Source organism: Pteropus medius, unplaced genomic scaffold (assembly GCF_902729225.1).
Source record: "Pteropus medius unplaced genomic scaffold, Ma_sr-lr_union100, whole genome shotgun sequence".
Classification (NCBI taxonomy): Eukaryota; Metazoa; Chordata; class Mammalia; order Chiroptera; family Pteropodidae; genus Pteropus; species Pteropus medius.
The window spans coordinates 19,417,761-19,437,028 of NW_024345601.1; the positions used below are offsets into that span (position 1 = coordinate 19,417,761).

A 19,268-nucleotide genomic window follows, 5' to 3' on the forward strand; every position below is an offset into this window, starting at 1 on the left:
CACATCCTTATTTCTCATATATCTTATAGTATGCTCCAAGATTTATTTTTCTTCTTCCTGTGATACTTTCTCTAAAAATACTTTTCAAAAGTTCCTCGTGTGGTAAGCCTTTTGAGATCTTGCAGTCCTGAAAAATTATTTTTCTTTAAGACTTGCAAAGTATTTTCTTATATCCCAAATTGCTTTGAGAATGCAGGTATAAATCTAATTCAAGTTCCTTTTGAGATTATGCTCTTCCTTTCAACATAGTTTAAGAGGTTTAGAATTTATTCTGTTTTCGAAGTTCTTCAATTTCATAATTATCTATCCTATGTTTTCTTATGTATTTATATTTTGTCTACTCCATCCTTTTTGTTATTCAATAAACCTTTTCTTAAGGTTTTTGACATTTTTAAATTTGAGAAAAACCTTGTCATTATTCTTTCAAATATTTTCTCTCATTTTCTTCTCTTTCCCTTTCAAACTGCTGGTGTACGGCTACTGATATATATTTCTAGCTTTCGTAGCTCTCGACTCTTGCTTTTATATTTTCTTTTTTATTGCTTTTTGATGAATTCTGAGATAAAACTTTGAGTAAATCTTCAAGCTCACTATGCTGTTCACTATTTTATTATTTAGCTATTTTCAATTTGTTACATAAACTCCTGTGTTGAGTGTTTTAAATTTTTTTAAAGCTTATTTTTAATTATAGTTGACATGCAATATTATTTTAGTTTCAGGTGTGCAACATAGTGATTCTGGTTCAACACTTATACTCCTTATAATGTGATTGAGTGATTAATTTTAAAAACCATGTTTTCATTCTCAGAATCATTGTGCCACTAAAGGGATTTGCATTTAATAGCGTGTAATAGAACCTTCATTACAGTGACTTAACCAAAGGGCACTTAATTTTATTATATATAATGAGTCCAGAAATAGGCTGTCCAAGATTTGCATGGTGGGTTTGTAAGGAACTCAGGTTATCTTTCTTTCTGCTCAGCCCTTGCTATCACATGACTTTTATTGCCATGTTTAATCTCAGTGTCAGATCAAGTATTGCATCTTTATCCCAGACAAGAAGGAGAGGGTTAGCAAAGGGCAAAACACACCTTTTAAAAAAGCCTTTTGTAGATGCTCTATCCAATAATTTCTCTTTTATTTCACTAGTCACTACAGTTTCACATACAGCTTCAAGGGATGCCAAAAAAGATAGCTTCTTGGCTGAGCACAGGGCCTCCCTGCAAAATAGGTTTGTTAACTAAAAAAGGGAAAATGGAAAGTCATAGTCAAATGACAGTATCCTCACCAAAGTTTATAAAAATATGGTTCTGGAGTTTTATAGATTTTCTGATCTAAATATTTTTTCAGCTCAAATTTTTTTCTTTTTTCCTCCACCTTTCTGCTATTAAATAACCATTGCATTTTCTGAATTTATCCTCTGTCTTTTAATTAATCTTCCTTACAATATTTTTGTCTTTTTACATTACATTCTTTGAGAATTCCATAATTCAGTACCATAGATTGATTCAGTCTTCAATTCTGTTCATTTAGATTTTCTATTATTAATGTTAATAACTATTTTTAATTTTCAAGAACTCTTTCTTGTTCTATGATTCTTCTTGTCGTAGGAATGTAATTTTCTTCATAAATACAACATTTTATTAAAGATTTCTGAGGACATTAATGTCATCATTTTAAGTTATTTTATGAATTATGTATTAAGTGTTTTCATCAGGGTTTATTTTTCTGCTGTTAGATCAGTGTGGTGCATCTTATTTATGCTAGTGATATTCTTTTAATGCTTGGCGATTCATGCTTATTGCTTATGTTTATGTTGTATTTATAAATAAGGAATTAAATATATTAGTTTTGAAAAAAAAATTTGTAACTCTCAGAACATTGGTAGGCACTATTCCTCTTATGTTCAGTTTGCCAGATTCCATCTTCTTGGTAAGATACCTAAGCTTCCTTCTACCTGACTTTTTCCTGTCCCCTAGGGCTGGTCCCATCTGTAGTATATGGAAGATCTGTCTGATTTAGGAAGTTTTTCTTCTGCCTTTAGCCAGAGAACAAATACTACTTTTAGCTGCTTTGACAATAAATCTAACTCTTCTTTAGTGTTTTAACTGATTATCCTATAGCAGCTTTGTGAGGCCCATTCTGTTTCCAGAACCTGTTTTCTAAGATTATGAGCTTTTCTCCTGCTTTTCAGTGGTCTCCTCTTTCACAAATATAGGGTTTCTGAATTTTCACAGAAACTTGCTCTTTATCTTTTATATATTTCTCAATGTTTCTGCTCTACTGATGATGCTGAAAACTGCTCCAGTTATCCAGTGTTGTTGGGGATGTGTTTTTTCTTCTGGGCATGCCTTATGTCATTTTTAAGTGAGTCTTTAGAAAGGGTGAAAAGGTAAATATGTACGCCTAGTCAATCATCTGGTTTTCAGGTAACAGCAAGAAGAACGACATCGCAGAGGAAAAGTTTATGTTGTGCCATAAGAGGAAGTTAGAGGATGATGGTGATACCATATGATAGACAAAGGAAGAGTCGTCGTGAAAGTGGCATTTAAAATCATCTTTGAAGGTGAGTTAACAACTCCTGGTTTGCCTGGGACTCTTACCATTTTAGCACTGAAATTCCCAGGCACAGTCCCAGGCACACTTGAGAGGTTGGTCACTCTACCAGGGGATGTATTTTTGAGAACCTATACACATGGGAAGGAAAGCTAAGCTCTTACTGTGTGTGGCGAGTAAGTACCATGTTAGAAATGTAGTTTCGAGTAAGAGAATGAGAGTTATTAAAGTCTTGTGGTCTTAGTTTGGAAGTTATTTTATAGGCTAAAAATATTAGTATAGTAAATGTTAGCATTTGATATTATATATTTATGGTCACAATTTCTTTAAGAACATCATCAAACTATATAATGTTATGAAGTCTCTTATGGGATAAACTGACCCTTGGTTGGTTCCCAGGGAAGAGAATGATCTTTGAACTGTGGCTGTGCTTTTTATCCTGGAATATTCATGCCCTAAAACAAAACCAAAACAACAAACAAACAAACAAACAAACAAAACCAAATAAACCTGTCTTAGTTTGAGCTGCTATCACAAAAATGCCACAGATTGGGATGGCTTAAAAAAACAAACTTTTTTTCTTTTTTTTCCACAGTTATAGAGGCTGGAAAGTCCAAGTTCAGGGCAGTGACAGATCTGTTGTCTGATGAGGAGCCTCTTCCTAGTTTGTAGATAGCCATCTGTTTATTGTATCTTCACATGCTGATGGGGAAAATGTGAGAGGAAAAGAATGGAAGAAAGGGAGAAAGAGGGAGAGAGAGAGGAAATAAGTAGTCTTAATTATAAAGGCACTAATTCCATTCATGAGGGCCTCACCCTCACAACCCAATTATCTCCCAAAGGTCTCATCAACATCTATACCATCATATTGGGGTTTAGGATTTAAACATATGAATTTGAAGGACAAACAGGATCTTAATAACTTAATATGAAGATGATGTTAACTGGCAATCTAATTATTAATTGAGAGTGGGCTATCAAATTACTCAGTTCTTAAAGCTATAGTTTGTAAAAGGCTCATCTTTTTTACGTAGTAGATCTACTCAGTAAACCAAATAACAAATCAGAAAGTTGCTTAATTAATACACTTATTTCTCAATAAATTTAAAAAACAAGATACTACATTCATTAGATCAATAATCACATATGCTTGGGGGAAATTAAAAATATGTCCTTACGTGTTTTGATCTGATAGTTTACTTTTCTCTACTATATGGATGCTACTAGCCATACCACCCAAATTTATTTTCTAAAATCAAACTTCCTCTCTACTTATTAACCAACACACAGTATCCATTTTTAAAAACTGTTTGTTGACTCTCAGCCTCTGATTTCCATATTCCCACTACACCATGACAGCTGTGTGATACTTCTACAATATTCAATAGCTCAACATTCAATAATTGCCTGTCTTGTGTTTACCTCTGAGAATGCATCTGGATTGCTAATTTCATGAATAGTGTATGGATTTCTGTCACATGTTCTAAGTGTTCTCTTTCTAACCTTGCTGGTTATATCTTTTCCTAGTTGCCTATTATGTCTATTTCACTTTGAAGGCAAGACTGTCCATTTTCCACAACTACCCGAAAAATCAACATTTCAAAGCATAGGCTAAATCTGAAAAGATATGATAGTCATTCAATCCAGGTGACTAAAAATTAATCTATTTGAGTCACTTCTTGAGTTGAAACAACAAATAACTTGATAGAATTAAACTATGATATTATTGAGTAGACATTCAAAATAGTAAATAGTTCCTTTAGATTTATGGGTCATGACAGCCTAAAACATGAGAAAATTAATATTGTTTTGAATTTTCAGTATCTTTACTGTCCACAGTACTTATAACAATCTATCATGTATACAATTGTAAGTTGTCTCACTGTTATTTCTAGTTATAAAATAAGACAATGGTTTTGTCAATTTCAGCTGAAAAAAGAACTAAAGTAAAAGGTAATGTAGAGTTGACAAATTTAGTAGATTCGAGCCTAAGTCTCTCTTTTCAATACTGTCATGAGATTGTCTATGAGAAAAGTGCTTTCTAATGAAAATTGAAGGTCAATAATTAAATAGACTTGGGTTTGACTCTTTATGTACAAAAAAAATGAATTTCAAATATTTGCTTTGAAATATTTTTTCACTTCATTGTTGTTTTTAAATAACTAATTTTGGCAGCTCACATAGTTTTCTTCCCAATGTGTGAGTTGGTAGTATAGATTCATAATTCTGTAATATTTTTATTTCTAAATACACAATGGATTTCCTTTTGTTAAATATTACTTTTGTTCCCCTCTTAGTTGGGATAAGGGGGATAAAGGCAAGTAAGGTCAAGGTATGTCAAGACTAGCAGTAGGGTCCAGGCTGTGGTAAAAGAGTAGCTAGAACTGCCAACATGCTTGAGATTATAATTTGAAATGAGCAGTATTTTGTCTATAAAGAGAATACTATTAATATGTGTAAAAAGGATAAAATTAAAGACAAAATTTTGAGTTTCATTTTCAAGATTTTAAATTCAAATAGGAAGACTGAATGAAAAGAAAGTCAGTGTATGTAGATTAGGGTTATTCTTTCATTTAACTAATAATTATTGAGAATATACTCAGTGACTTTAGGAATACAGCAGTTTTAACTTACAGTTTACCAGTCTTTCTGGTAATACTCTTTCTTTTTCAGTAATGATGACACTTTTCTATTTCTCTCCCCAAATTCTTTGACTACTTTGTTTTTGTGATCCCTCTCCCACCTACTCTCTCGAATACAGCTTTCCTTATAAGCTCCACGGCCCCAAGTTTCCTTCTTGTTATGTTCTTCCTTTTGGTGTCATACCCACTCCCATATTTCAATAATCAGCCCCCATCAGTCCCATGTCCATATTCTAGTTTCTATCATCATCACCCAGATTAGGGCTTCCAAATTCAGACAATATAGATTGACCAATGACATTTTTCAAGCAATACAGAATTTGGATTCACAGCTTTCATCTAAGTAGTATTGCTTTACTTCCTAGAATATGTTTTCTTTATTTATAAAATGAAATCAGTTATCTTCCTTAAGTACCTTTTTTTTATTTGCAAGGAATACATGTATATGAATGTAAAATGATTGCTGTTTTTAAATGCAAAGCTATTGCTTGGTACCAGGCAAAGATTTCCTTAATTGCCTCATCTAGAGATGAACCCACAGTCCTCCAAAACACAATTTTATTCTGTCTTGTATTTTAGTAGTCTTTATAGTTGTTTTATCTGCACCCTCAACACGCCCTGACTAAAAATTCTGGGAAGGCAGAGATTCATTGATGTATCTATTTAGTAATTGAAACGATATCTAACAAGTCGGAGACAAAAGTAGTTGTTGAATTAACAACCAGCTTTTGTATTTGAGAAAAAAAAATGTGTTAAACTTATCATTTATTAACAAAATGAGATTCATTAAGGTTTATCAGATAAATCTTTTTGTTGATAATTGATGATAATTAAATCTGTGCTTAGTTTGAAAGTCTGCCGGCCGGCCTACCTGCCTTGGCTGTCAGTGCTCAAATTTATAATGCCAGAGTAGATGTTTCTCCTCATTGTCAAGCATTACGGTAAGCAAATCTGCACTTTCTATCAATCATACATGGCATGCATTGTGTGTGCCTGCTGCCTCCTGAAGCTCTATTAAAAGAATATAATGCCAGACGGGAGCTGTCAGAGATTTAATCTATCTGTGTCCTCCTCTTTCTGTATCCCAGTTGAATCATAGTCTGATAGAAGATATTGGCATGCTGCTAACACAGAAGAGGGGGAAAACCTCAAGATATCATCATGAAATATGTTTTTTTCTGTTTCGAAAGATTTGTGTTCCACGATTTGAGTTTCCACATTCTAGTTATTTATCACATAGCAAATTTGTGTTAGCAAAAGGAATATGTAGATATTTTATTAGTCAGAATGCTAGCAATGAGGTTTTTCATATGAGACTTTAAACAAGAGACTTTGACAAACATAGAAAACAAAAAATTGAACTATCAGTTTTCAAAAGATACAGCTATTCTTAGTGGCTATTTATATTATAAAAACTGGCAGAGGTACTGATTTCTTTAGAGTTAATACAATATGGAGAGAAACTGCACCCTAAAGTCTATTTTATTCATATGTCCTACATAAGATTTTCATAAACATTAGATCATTAATTAAGAGTTAAATATTTTGATAACCTGAAGTGTCAGTATTATACTTGTTAATTTAAGAGACAAAAATGCTTTAGTTTTTTGAAATGTCAATAGTAGAATGGCCATTCTGTTTTTAAAATATGTTATTTATAAAAAATATTTTTTCATGTGTAATTAAATTTTATTCTCTTGTAATCATGAGACATAGGAAATTTGAATTATATGATTGATTAAACATTATGATTTGAAAAATTTTATAGATGCTATTAATCAACTAAATTGACCATAAAAAATCTTGGTATTTTTTTTCTGTACAGTGTCTTATTTCTCATTATATCTTTGAAATCACTATTTCTTTTTATTGAAATCATATAGTCAGTTCTGAGAATTAAAGCACATTCAGATTGGTTAAACATTAATGGTATGGTAATAGTTAATTTTATGTGTCACCTTGAAAGGATCAAGGAATGCCCAGATATCTGATTACACTTGATTTCTGGGTGTATTTCTGAAGGTGTTTCCAAAGTAGCTTTTGTTTTTTGAATTGGTATTGCTCTCTCCATAGTGGGTGAGCATCATTCGGTCTGGTGAGGGCCTGAATAGAAGAGAAAGGTGGAGGAAGGAAGATTTGTCCACTCTCTGACTAATGAAACTGGGACATGAATCTGTTCTCAATGCTTATTTTCCTTAAGCCTTTGGACTTGGACTAGAATCTATAACATTAGCTTTCAGAATATACCATGGGCCTTCCTGCATCTCTAGCTTGCAGATGCCAGATTATGAGGCTTCTTAGCCTCCTTAACCATGTGAGTCAATCAAAACCTCCTGATAAATCTCTTTCTCTCTATATATATCTTATTGGTTATTTTTCTCTGCAAAGCTATGACTAATATAGGTGTATTCATACCATTAAATACTATGTAACTACCAAATATCATGATGCATTTTAAACATTATTTTCATAGATGAAGACTTAGAAAACATTAATTCATATCTGCTATCTTTCCTTTAGGGCTATTATTTCTCACTTGCTTTACAGATTTTGGTTGTGAGTCCCCATTCAGCAGAGCCTGTTCTTTGTGGGAGTATTATGTACTCCATATTATAGTATCTTTACTGTCAAATTTAGCTCTTGCTTGTGCTCTGGGACCCAAGGGTTCATTGTTTCAGGACAGTTTAATGTCTTAGCTTGGGGTTTTTTTCCCCATATCAGTAGAAAATATTTGATTCCACAGTTATATATATATATATATATATATATATATATATATATATATATATATATATATGATTTAAATTCTCTACCACTTCCTTGAGCAATACAGCTAAAGTCTTGGAGTCCTCTAAAGGGGGTCAAATATGTGGTGATAGAAAGAAATCTAACTATGGGAGGTAAACACACAGTATAAATATGTATATGCTTTACTGTTAAAGTGTACAACTGAAACTTATTGGATTTCGTTAACCAATGTCACCATAAAAAATTAATTAATTAATTTAAAAAAACAAATTGACTGTTAAGCATCTAGCAACTATTATGGAAGAGCAAGAAGGGAGATGCCTCAGGAATAAACTCAATGTTGGGTGCCTTTCTAATCTCATTTCTTCAAAGTGCTTGAAAATAAAGATCAAATCTAAAAATAAAGAATTGATCCCATGGGGGAAAAAAAGGCTTGCTTTTCCAGGAATCTTCACTTCTGGCATGAGGGAATTTTCTACTTTTTCTGTCTTTCTTCCTTTTCTTCCTTTTTTTTTCTAGAGAACTTGTATTGATATTTTTAATAATATTTTAATTAGTTTTTTTAGGATTCATCTTTTTTTTCTGAAAGAGGAGGGGAGATCTTTGTTACTTCAGAATTGGAAGCATCAAAATGAATTTAAGTATACAATGTACAGTCTAAATTGCACCATTATAAACAGTTCTTCCAATAATGGTGAATAATTATTTATCTGTTTTCAGGTTATGTTTTCAGATAATACCATTTTATTCATGTAGCTTACTTCTATATGTAAAACTTGAAAAGTATTAATTATTATCCAAATTTCACAAATACAAAAACCAAACTTTCATAAAAAAGCTAAGAAACTTGTCCATAGTCACTCAGCTAGTCCCTGTCAAGTGAAATTTGAAACATCTGAGTCCAAATGCTCTGCCAATAAAACCAATCCAACCAGTGAGCTTTCTATAACGCTACTAGTCATGATGAGTCTTTTCTCTATGAAATACAATGTAAAGAATTCCAATAACATTGTTGACTTCTGCCAATTTAATTCCAGAATAAATTCTGCATATTTGCCTAAAAAGAGATGATTAAGAAAGCTAACTCTTGAGTCTTATGTCTGGAGTTTAAAACCTAGCTCTGCGTGACCATGAACAAGTTACTCAACCTCTCTGAGCTTCTATATTCTTATCTACAGGAAGATGATCAATTAATATTTCCTTGATTACTTTTGGTGACATAAATTAGCAAATACACATAAAGCACTTAGAACCGTACCTGAGACTTAGTAAGTACCTAATATATGTTAGCTGTTATTATTCAAATGATCCATATGGAAATACCTTGCATCAGTTGGTCTTTAATTGACATATTTGGTATGCATCAAATATGGCAACGAAATTCTCAAATTGGTGAAATGTAGTGTGTTTACCTTATTCTAAGTGAATCTGTTAATTAAAGTCCTTTCTCATTAGCAGCTGTGCTTTTTTTAATAGAAAAACATTTTTATACCTTTAATTTGTGAAAAGCTAAGAAGCATGTGACAATTTTAATGAGGTTCCTGTCTACTTAAATGAGATAAAAATTCTTTCTCTATTTTTTCTAAAATTCAAGTTCCCATTTTAGTCCTGTGTTTTATTATTTTTTTTTCCAGCTTATTAACTGACATCAGCCTTGAACCTCTTATCATGGAATTTAGTTTATATGTTAGAATGCCATGACCATAGAAACATACCTAATAACAATACTGTGTGAAATGTACTCTGAAATTCAAAATTATAGAAGTTAGTAATAATTTATGGCTTTCTATAAAGAGCACTTAAATACTCACTTAAATTAATTAAGCTCTTAATAACTAATCTATGGTAACATTTCAGTGACCTGTCTCCTTAACATTTCTTTTTAGTTTAACTAAAGATTCTTTTTTTTTTCATGAAGAGAGTATTAATAGTAAAACAAAAATAATATATGTATATGTATGTGTATATTTCATCACGGCCAATATCATCTGAAGATTTTTGTGCTGAAAGCTTTCCTATCAAGCAAACACAAACTCAGTAACTACAGCTTCACCTACCAATATCGGGCCCTCCTCTATTCAAGGTACTACAGCATCTATTATAAAATGAGAGGAGGAATCAATAGCTGAGAGTGAGGGGTCAATGAGGGATATTGGGGTCTCATTTTAGAATAGTACTATGGGAGATTAACTTGGGGATCAACAAGATATGGACGCAGAATATATTAAAGTTTAAGACACACAACATCATTTGATAGTTTTCTTCAGCAGGACTCAGCCACCTAAAGTTGACTGAGTAGAGGGGCCAGGAGTGTCTTATGATGTTTCTAAAATTGCTGACCATGGGAACCAGGTTGAGCAGGGAGGGAATGAATTGAAAAAGGAAATAGAAAGCTAGGAAATTAGGAAAGTTTTTAAGTCTATAGCTCTCCAGGAGATGAGAGAAAGAGGATTTATCCATTTGAGTGAAAAATGAGGAAGAGTGTGCTCTAGGAGGTTATATATAAGTAGGAGAAGTTTAGAGCTAGAGAATTTTATACTCCAAATATTTTCAGAGAAAAATACAGATCCCAAATGTATTTAATGTAGTGATGATCAGTAAGTGAGGTAGGGCAGAGATGAAACATCACCTTCAAGAAATAATTGCTTAGCATCTTTATTCATTCATACATCCATTTAATGAGTCACCACAGATATACTGACTCTAGAAGTTGATTCAACTTTTGTGGGAGCTGAACCACATACAATTTTGTGGCACTTAAGAAAAGAATATAAAATTAGAATTGTATAATTACAAGTGTACCATTAGATAAAAGCCTTGGAAATGGCCCATACAGTTCAGAGGACCTGAAGCTTAACATGAATTCGTGTTTTAGTAATTCCACATCTTATTGAGTAACTGTATTCCACTTGCAACCCCAGCCACAGTAGATATGGAGGGATGTCTGCATAGTGAGACTGAATATCTTACACAAAACCAGAGCTGAAACACACATGGACTTTTACAAGTCAAATACCCACCATGTTATTCTGAGTAAGAGAAATGATTTTGTTTTCAATGGCAATAATATGTTTAGTGTTCTGAGGCTCTGGAGATCTGTGAGCCCCACATGGGAATCTTTAGCATATCAATTGCTGTTACATTCTTCATAAAGAAAAGGATTGTGATGGATTAGGGCTCAGGCAATTAACTGTCATTGCAATAGAGAAACTGAAATCTCTTATGGTTCAAAGTCTTAAATGTATGCAATATTTTCCTTGTATTATTCTCTCTGGAACAATTAACTAAATTTTTCCTTCCATCCTTTTTTCCCTGTCTATACCAAAAATGAAATGAATCAGAAGTAATGAGGAAGAAAAGAATGACAAATAAAATGTTTTTATAAACCATAAATAGTAGGGTATTAAATAAATAATATGTTTGTAGCATTGCCACTGTAACCTCTGACCATTACTGTTGTAAAAGAACTGTCTAAGGTGTAATCTTACAGTAATCTCTCTATATCATGAAATATTTTGATATATTAACAAAAATCCCATTGATAATAGTGGAATAAAATTTTGCAGTCACAGAACACTTCTCTTTAAGATAAGTGGACTAACAATAGCTCTGATTCCATTGCTTATTAAAACAGTTAAAATAATAGGTTTCTGATTTGTATAAGCTACAGATTAATAGTGTTTACTGAGCAGTGGAACTTGTATTTATATTCAGAATGCCAATGACAGGAGGCATATGAAAGTCAGAGACAACCTATCCTCCTGTAAACCAGTTGCATGTTCATCCTTGGCAAAATGATAAAAGCACATTAGCCTAGCAACTCAGTAAAGCTTAATGTAGCAATAATTAATTGAACATCCTGGAGGTTCATGTAAGAAAAAAATGACTATTTTGTTTATTTAATTAAAGCAAAAGTAACTTTTTAATGATCCATTTCAAAGCAGACACTTGAAAAACTAAACAGGGAGTTTATAGTCTTATTGCAAATTATAAGGTTGCTTTAAATACGTAAATAAAAGTGACAAAAAGTAGTAATGCTATTAAAAGCTCCTATAGGAGAAAAATTGGTATTTTTTATTTTACTCTCCTTCCGTTATTTTTATCTATCATCTATTATCTATCTATCTATCTATCTATCTATCTATCTATCTATCTATTATCTATCTATCTATCTATCTATCTATCTATCTATCTATCTATCTATCATCTATCATCATCTAATCGTTCTCTTTCTCTGTAATAAGACAGCTTTCACCTTTTTATGTGGACAATCCTAGAGAAAGAGCTGCACCCTGTCATTCGATGCACCACAAGGGGAAGATGAATATAGTATATTCCGGCCATAACAGCCTAAATTTCTTTTCAAGGCTCCTTTTCTCCCTAGAGTAATCTCCTGGTCCTTCAGACATAATGAATGAGCTTAGAGACTTGCAAGAGATTCAGTATTATTTATATTTTATTCTAAAGGAAGAATTGAACCTTTTGACAGAGATCAGTATGCACAGAAATAAATACTTCCTGTAACGAAGTGTTGAAGGTGACTTATTTCAGTAATTGATACAAACAGTTTTTTAAGGCTGGAAAAATTGCTCCCTAGGTATTTGTTTGTTCTACCTTGGATTTTATGATGGTGAGCCGGGTCCTGTAGTTTTGAAAGAAGGGTTTAAATGAAGAGTTCCTTGAAAGACTTACCACTTTAATGTTTTATTGAAGGTGTTTTTTTACCCTCATGAAGAAATAAAGAATGATTAAACATTTGATAACATATGTGTGGGCTTGGATTTTATGACTTCATTATAGACTTGAAAGTATACATATAAGAACTCATTCTTGTACAAAATTATGCCATTAATTTTGAGGAATTAAAACAGAAATTTCAAATGCTACCAGATTTTAGAGGATTAAAAAGGTCATAAAATGTGGTTTTAGCATGCAGATCTTCACTTAATTCCATCTCTTCTATGAACATTCCACCTTTTGCCCTTGGGAAACGGAATTTGTTAGTCTGGCTATTTGCTTCTATTCTCATGAAGTTCAAAGACTCAAATCATGTTTGGACTGTCTCTAGTAGTCCATTCTACCTTATTTTCTACTGTAGCATTTATAAAGCCTATTGTACTCATTTATCACTGTCAAGAATGGTAGCCCATTTTTAGTCACTGAAGAGAATGCTTTCAACATATTATCTTATTTTGACTCACTGAACATAGACAGTAAGGATTCTTATGTATCCATATACAGGTACACTCATATTCTGTTTGGGTTTGTTTGTTAGTTTACTTGCTTGCCCATATGCTCAATGTAAACAAACAAACAAACAACAAACAGTTCAGAATAATACAGAAGGATTTAGAGAAGAAAGTAATTTCTCTGAAATTACATTGACTAAGTATACCAGAATGAACACATTGTTTAACTCTCTTTCATACATTTTTCTAAAACACATATGCAATTGTATAGTAATGGGATTAAGTTTCTAAAATGATTTTCTTAGGGACCCTTCTTCTCTGGATATTTTTGCCACCCTTTCCCCACTCCTTGTATTCTCCACCACTCACATGTGAGACTTTGATGTGTATCCTTCTACACTTTTTCTTTACTTACTCAATTATACACTTGCTTGGATGGATTAATTTTTTTCGTTTTGTTCCCATTTTGTATACTTAGTTTTGTTTATAAAAATTGGATCATATTCTATACATTTGACTGCATCATGCTTTTCTCATTAAACAATAAATATAAGAAATAATTCTATGTCATCTGAGAGAGTTAACACATTTTTAAATTTATATCTCATTTTTAATGGATCTATCATTTATCCATTTTTTATTAATGAGTGTTGTTTGTTTTTATTTTTCCGTTAAAATTAATACTGCAATAAAAACCTTCTATACATACATCTTTATGAATTTACTCTTTATTTAATGGAGTGGGTAATCCAAGAATGAAACTGCTGAGACAGAGTAGGTGCACTTTCAATTTTAACATTAGTCTCCCTAGCAATTTGAACATCTTCTTTTGTAAATTACTTCAAATCTTTGACCTTTTTTTCTCCAATTAAGTTTTTGTTGTTATCAAATTTTAGATTATTATCTTTGTAAAAAGTCTTTGTATACTGTATATCTTAATCATTTTCCTTATTTGTTTTGCAATATTTTTGTCCAATTCTTTTGTCTGGTTGAATCTCAACAGAGAAGAGATGTAGGATTGATTCTGTTTTCAAAGTAGGACTCAGATCCAAGGCAGGAAAAGCCTGATATAAGAATCAAATCTTCTTGATTTCCATAAACATCATAGTCATCAAGAAACAATGGACCTGCTTTCATGGTCTTTTCTCATCAGCTGGGTTTTCCTTTCTCCCACTTGTCAAGTTCTCTTCTGGTGTCACATTTTATACTTCTTTGGTTCTCTCATAGCACTTGATTGAGGAAACTGAATAGTAGAGACTCCTTCTTTGAAACATCAATATGTGAAATAAGAACCGTGGGTCTTCTTTCCGATAGAGAAAAAAACTTTAAAATAAAATGCTGAAAAAGGTCACTTGGATTAAATAAGCTTTTATTAATTCAGGCACTATGCTAATAGCTTTTGTTGGCTTTAAGAAAAGTTAAGAGTACAGAATTTTTAGGATTTCAGAGAACTGAAGAAAAAATTGCTTTACAAATAACTAAAGTTGAAACAAACAAAGCAAGATTAAAACTTGATTTACTTGTATGTGTTCAATTTCTGGCTATTTAATATAGAAATAGAATGACATATTTATTGCATTATTAACTGACAAAAATTAAAAAATTGGTTAAAATTACAAAAATACGTGTAGTTAATTATTAATAACAAAGTATGAATGATATAGGAATTATATCAATAATTTTTATGATGCTTCATAAAAATTATTTATTTTGAATCACTTCACCATTTTAAAAAGATTTTTATTAAAATATAGCTGACATACAATAGTATATGAGTTTCAGGTATACACCATAGTTATTCAAAATTTATAGTGATCATCATGATAAGTCACCAGCATGAGGTGAATAGTGTTCATGGAGTTAATATAGATTTAGATTTGGTGTCAGTGCTGAGCTTGAGTCCACTCTACAAAAGGCTCAGAGCACACCAAGGCCAGCCACCGCCCACCTGAGGCCTGTAGACCCTTGAGAGGTGTCCAAGAAAGACTGTAGTGTGAGTCAACACTGGCTGGCTGCCTGACAGCCTTGCAAAAGCCTCTGGTGCTGTGTAAGTTGGATGGGGCTGAGTCCCAGAGAATCACCAGGGTGGAGGAAACAGAGCTCATTAGGCCAATGAAAATTCAGATTTGGCTGTGTGGGGGAAGGCTCAACACAGAAAAGATGGCACAGGCCCACTGGCTACAGGGGAGATGATTCAACACAGGGACAATGGCAGCTTTCCCTCCAGCCCTTGTTCTGAAGCCACACAACTCAGTATTTCCCTGTATGTCTCTGGCACACCCCAGCTGCTGTTCTTCTGTTGGAGCTGAGGGCAAGTGACTGGATGTATGAGTCTGTATGAACAACCTTTATGAGGATGCCTGGGTTTCTTTCATCTCTCCCAGATGGACAGAATCCCTAGTTGTGGGGGCTCCTTTTCCTGGCACTGGTGCTCCAGGCTGGGGATCCAATGTAGGCCTAAGACCCCTTGCTATTCAAGGGGACCTCTGCTGCTGAGAATTCTTTTCTGATCCTTAACTGCCACACATGGATGTAGGGCCAGGCTGTTTCACATCTCCACCCATCTACTACTCTCAATGTGGCTTTTTCTTTATATCCTTAGTTATAGGACTTCTGCTCAGCTAGTTAGTTTTCAGATGTTTGTCCAGGTTGATTGTTCTATAATTTAATTATAATTTTAATGTGGTCAAGGGATGAAGCAAGCACAGCATTTATATGTTTCACCCTCTTGACTGGAACTTAATCCCTTCATCTATTGATCTATCTATGGGTTTCACTATCTTTCTGCATATATAGTATGATCTCTGAGGTTCCTCATAAAACAAACTCAGCTTTTAGTTTATAAAACTATTAAAAACAAAACAACAAAAACAGAACTTTTGGTTTTAGAGACAGTTGTCTTAACTCACTGGCTACCTTAAGCAGAAGTTAAAAATAATTTTTAATTAAATATTTGCATTGCTAAGATTTTTCTATGTCTAAAACCACACAGAGATTTAGATGGCAATGTGTTTAGCCTTAATAATTTTGCCCTGTTCTAGATGCAAGGAGGAATGGAAAGTTATTGGAAAACATGGAGAATTACAAAAATCATGTAACAGAGAGTTAGATGAGTCCTTAGAGATTATCAAGTTCAATCAGGTCTTCCTGCAGATGAGAAAATAAGAACTCAGGAAGTTTAGAGTACTTGACTAATAATTAATAAAAACATATGAAATGAGAAAAGAGAAATATTCTATCGCTTTAAACACAAAGTTTTGACAATATTTATTTATAGCTATTTTACTTTCCACTTATTTCACTTATATTAATATTTAAAATGTACTGAGAGATCATTTAGCAATTATTGATCAGATAGCTTTAAAATAAAGAAACAGCATCTCTGGAGGATATTAATTCATCTCTAAAAAATACTTAGCATTTGTTTTCTGGTATTCAACTCTATCTTGCCTGAGTGTGAATGCCAGATCTGCTGCTTATTAAATGGGTGAATATCAGCAAATTTAATTTTTTTGACCCTCACTTTTCTCATTAGTATAATGAGGATAATAATAGTATCTACCCTGTAGAATAGGTGTTACGATTAAATGGGCTATTTACTGTACTTATAAAGCACTTATAATAACGTATGGAACGTAGTAAGTACTATATCAGGATTTACTGTCACTATCACTGAGCAAAGATAATATGCTAGATTCAGATATTAATACATTCGGTTATGATTCTATCCCTGCTCTCAAGAGCTGTAGTCTGCACGGAGGCAGACAGACAGACATATACACACATTAAAATGTGGTAGGAGGTTTGAGGCATAACTGGAGTGTTGATTGTGTGGAAGAGAATGTCAGGCATCAAGATCGGAGAGTTTTACAGGGTCTTGTTTGTATTCTCAACTGGGACAGGGACCAGAACAATTTTATGACCCCTGCGTATGCATTGCCTATTTCAGTTTCTGGTTCATAACTATTTATAAATATTTAGTGAGTGAATGAATAAAGGAATGATAAGGAATTTTAATTTTTAAAGTTTACCAACAGAGAAATATTATGCTTTAAAAATATTTATACTGTAATAGTAAAGAAGTGAGTCAAGAGGAGCTAAACTGGAGGGAGAGAGACCAATTAGAAGGACGTTTCAGTAACTGAGAAGCCAGATGACGAGAAGGTAGGTCTGAAGCAAGGAAATTAGCTTAGATGAAAGGAAGGATTCAAGAGACAGTTTAGTTAGTAGAATCCACAGAATTTGTTGACTAATTCTTTGTAGAAATAAAGACAGGGTAAAAACAAAGTCCCAAACTTCTGGCATGGGCATTCAATGGATGAGATTCCATTGGACAAAACAGGGGAAAAATGTGGAAGATATTGATTTTAAGTTTAAATGCTATGACAGTGGTAATATACACCTGGAACTCAGGAGATAGGTCTTGGGTAGAGTCATAGCTTTGGAAATCCTAATTACGTATGTTACAGTAATAAGTGGTAAAATGAGGAGAAAAAGTATAGAAGACAAAGATCATAGTAAACATCAGCATCTAAGTGATGTAGAAGATTAGAATTTGAAAATGTTTAACAAAACTTGATGAGGAGTGAACAGAGAATTAGAAGAAGAGATAAATTGTTTTTGATGTTGACAAATGAGTGATAAATACTGTCAAATTAAACAAAGTATATAATAAACAAATTGAAAGATGTTCACTGTAATGATTATCTTAATCAGAACAGTCTCAATAGTGTAGTGGAGACCAAAGTAAAGTTTTAGGGTGCTAATGTATAAATGACTAGATGCAAGGGAAGTTATTCAAGATAGACTACACTTTAAAAATGTGCTTCAATGAAAAGGTTGATGAGTCCAATGTTTAGTACATAATAGGTTCTTAAATATACTTGCTGAAGAAACAAATGAGTACCTAAGCTCTGAGAGAGATTAAGCCAACATTGCAATTAAATGATAAAAGAGGCATAAACATATTTACATGTTGAAGGATATGGGGTCAATGGAGAAGGGAAAAAAAAGGGAGATATAAAATAATCTCCTGGAAAGTGAAAAAAGAATGTCTCAGAACATAGACAAAGTAATTTACCTTGTGTAGAAAATATGAGGAGAAAATATGTAAGTAGACATCAAATGGTAGCTTATTTGTAAATGAGGGGCAGGAAGTTGAGAGTATTTATTTGGTAGTCTCTATTCTCTCTGTAATTTAAGGACTATAATACTAAGAGTAAAAATGGCAAGCAAGTACCTTAACAGAATGAGATTAATGAGCAGAATGGCTTTTGGGATAACGGTAAATGGAACTGGTTTTGGACAACTTAGACTGGCCAACAACACAGGGCACCCAGATGGCTTTAGATATCAAAAGTATCTGTGGGGCCAATGGCCCAATTTCTGCACTTTCTTCCAGCTATGCACAGCACTACAAGTGTAGTCATAGAAGGAAGGCGAGTGAATTGATCATTTCTTAGGAATTTTACTTCTAAATCAATAGAAAGAGAAAGGTGTGAGAAAATAGAAGGTGCTGGCAAGAAAGAGGTTTACCATAGGGTTCTCAATTGAGAGAGAAGAAAATAAAACCACAAGTTTCATTGTAATAAAATAGAGAAATTAATTGCAGTTTCCTAAGCAATAACATGCAGTCTAATTATATTATTTTTCTTTTCTTTTCTTTTTCTTTTNTTTTTACACCTACACCACCTGATCTTTTTTAGATGGTCTCCCATCCAAGTACTAACCAGGCCTGACCCAGCTTGGCTTCCAAGATCAGACGGGATTGGGTGTGTTCAGGGTGGCATGGCTGTAGACTAATTATTTTTTGATACTAAAAATTTAAAATTAAGGTTTCTGAAATGGAATATTTCCAGTGTTTGACATGATCTAAGAGTTCACTGAAGTAGAGTGGAGCTGTTTATTGGAACTGTGCAAATCAAGGGACTGAGAGCCTGAGTATAGGATGTAGAATGCATGTGAAATGAGTTGGGATTTTTAAAGACCATAGAGTATTCAGAAAACCAGTCACTTGTACATTTAAAGAAAGTGTTCAGCAGCAGTAGTGGTGGTTTACAATGTAAACAAAACACTTCTAAATGACTGTATAATGGTTACTGCACCTGAATATTTTATTAAGATATCTGTTCTA

At 33.0% G+C, this 19,268-nt stretch overlaps 1 pseudogene; it reads right to left on the reverse strand.

The window, feature by feature from the left end:
* Positions 1 to 18,814: 18,814 nt before the first annotated feature.
* LOC120612039 (uncharacterized) lies at positions 18,815 to 18,934 on the reverse strand (annotated as a pseudogene).
* Positions 18,935 to 19,268: the final 334 nt, after the last annotated feature.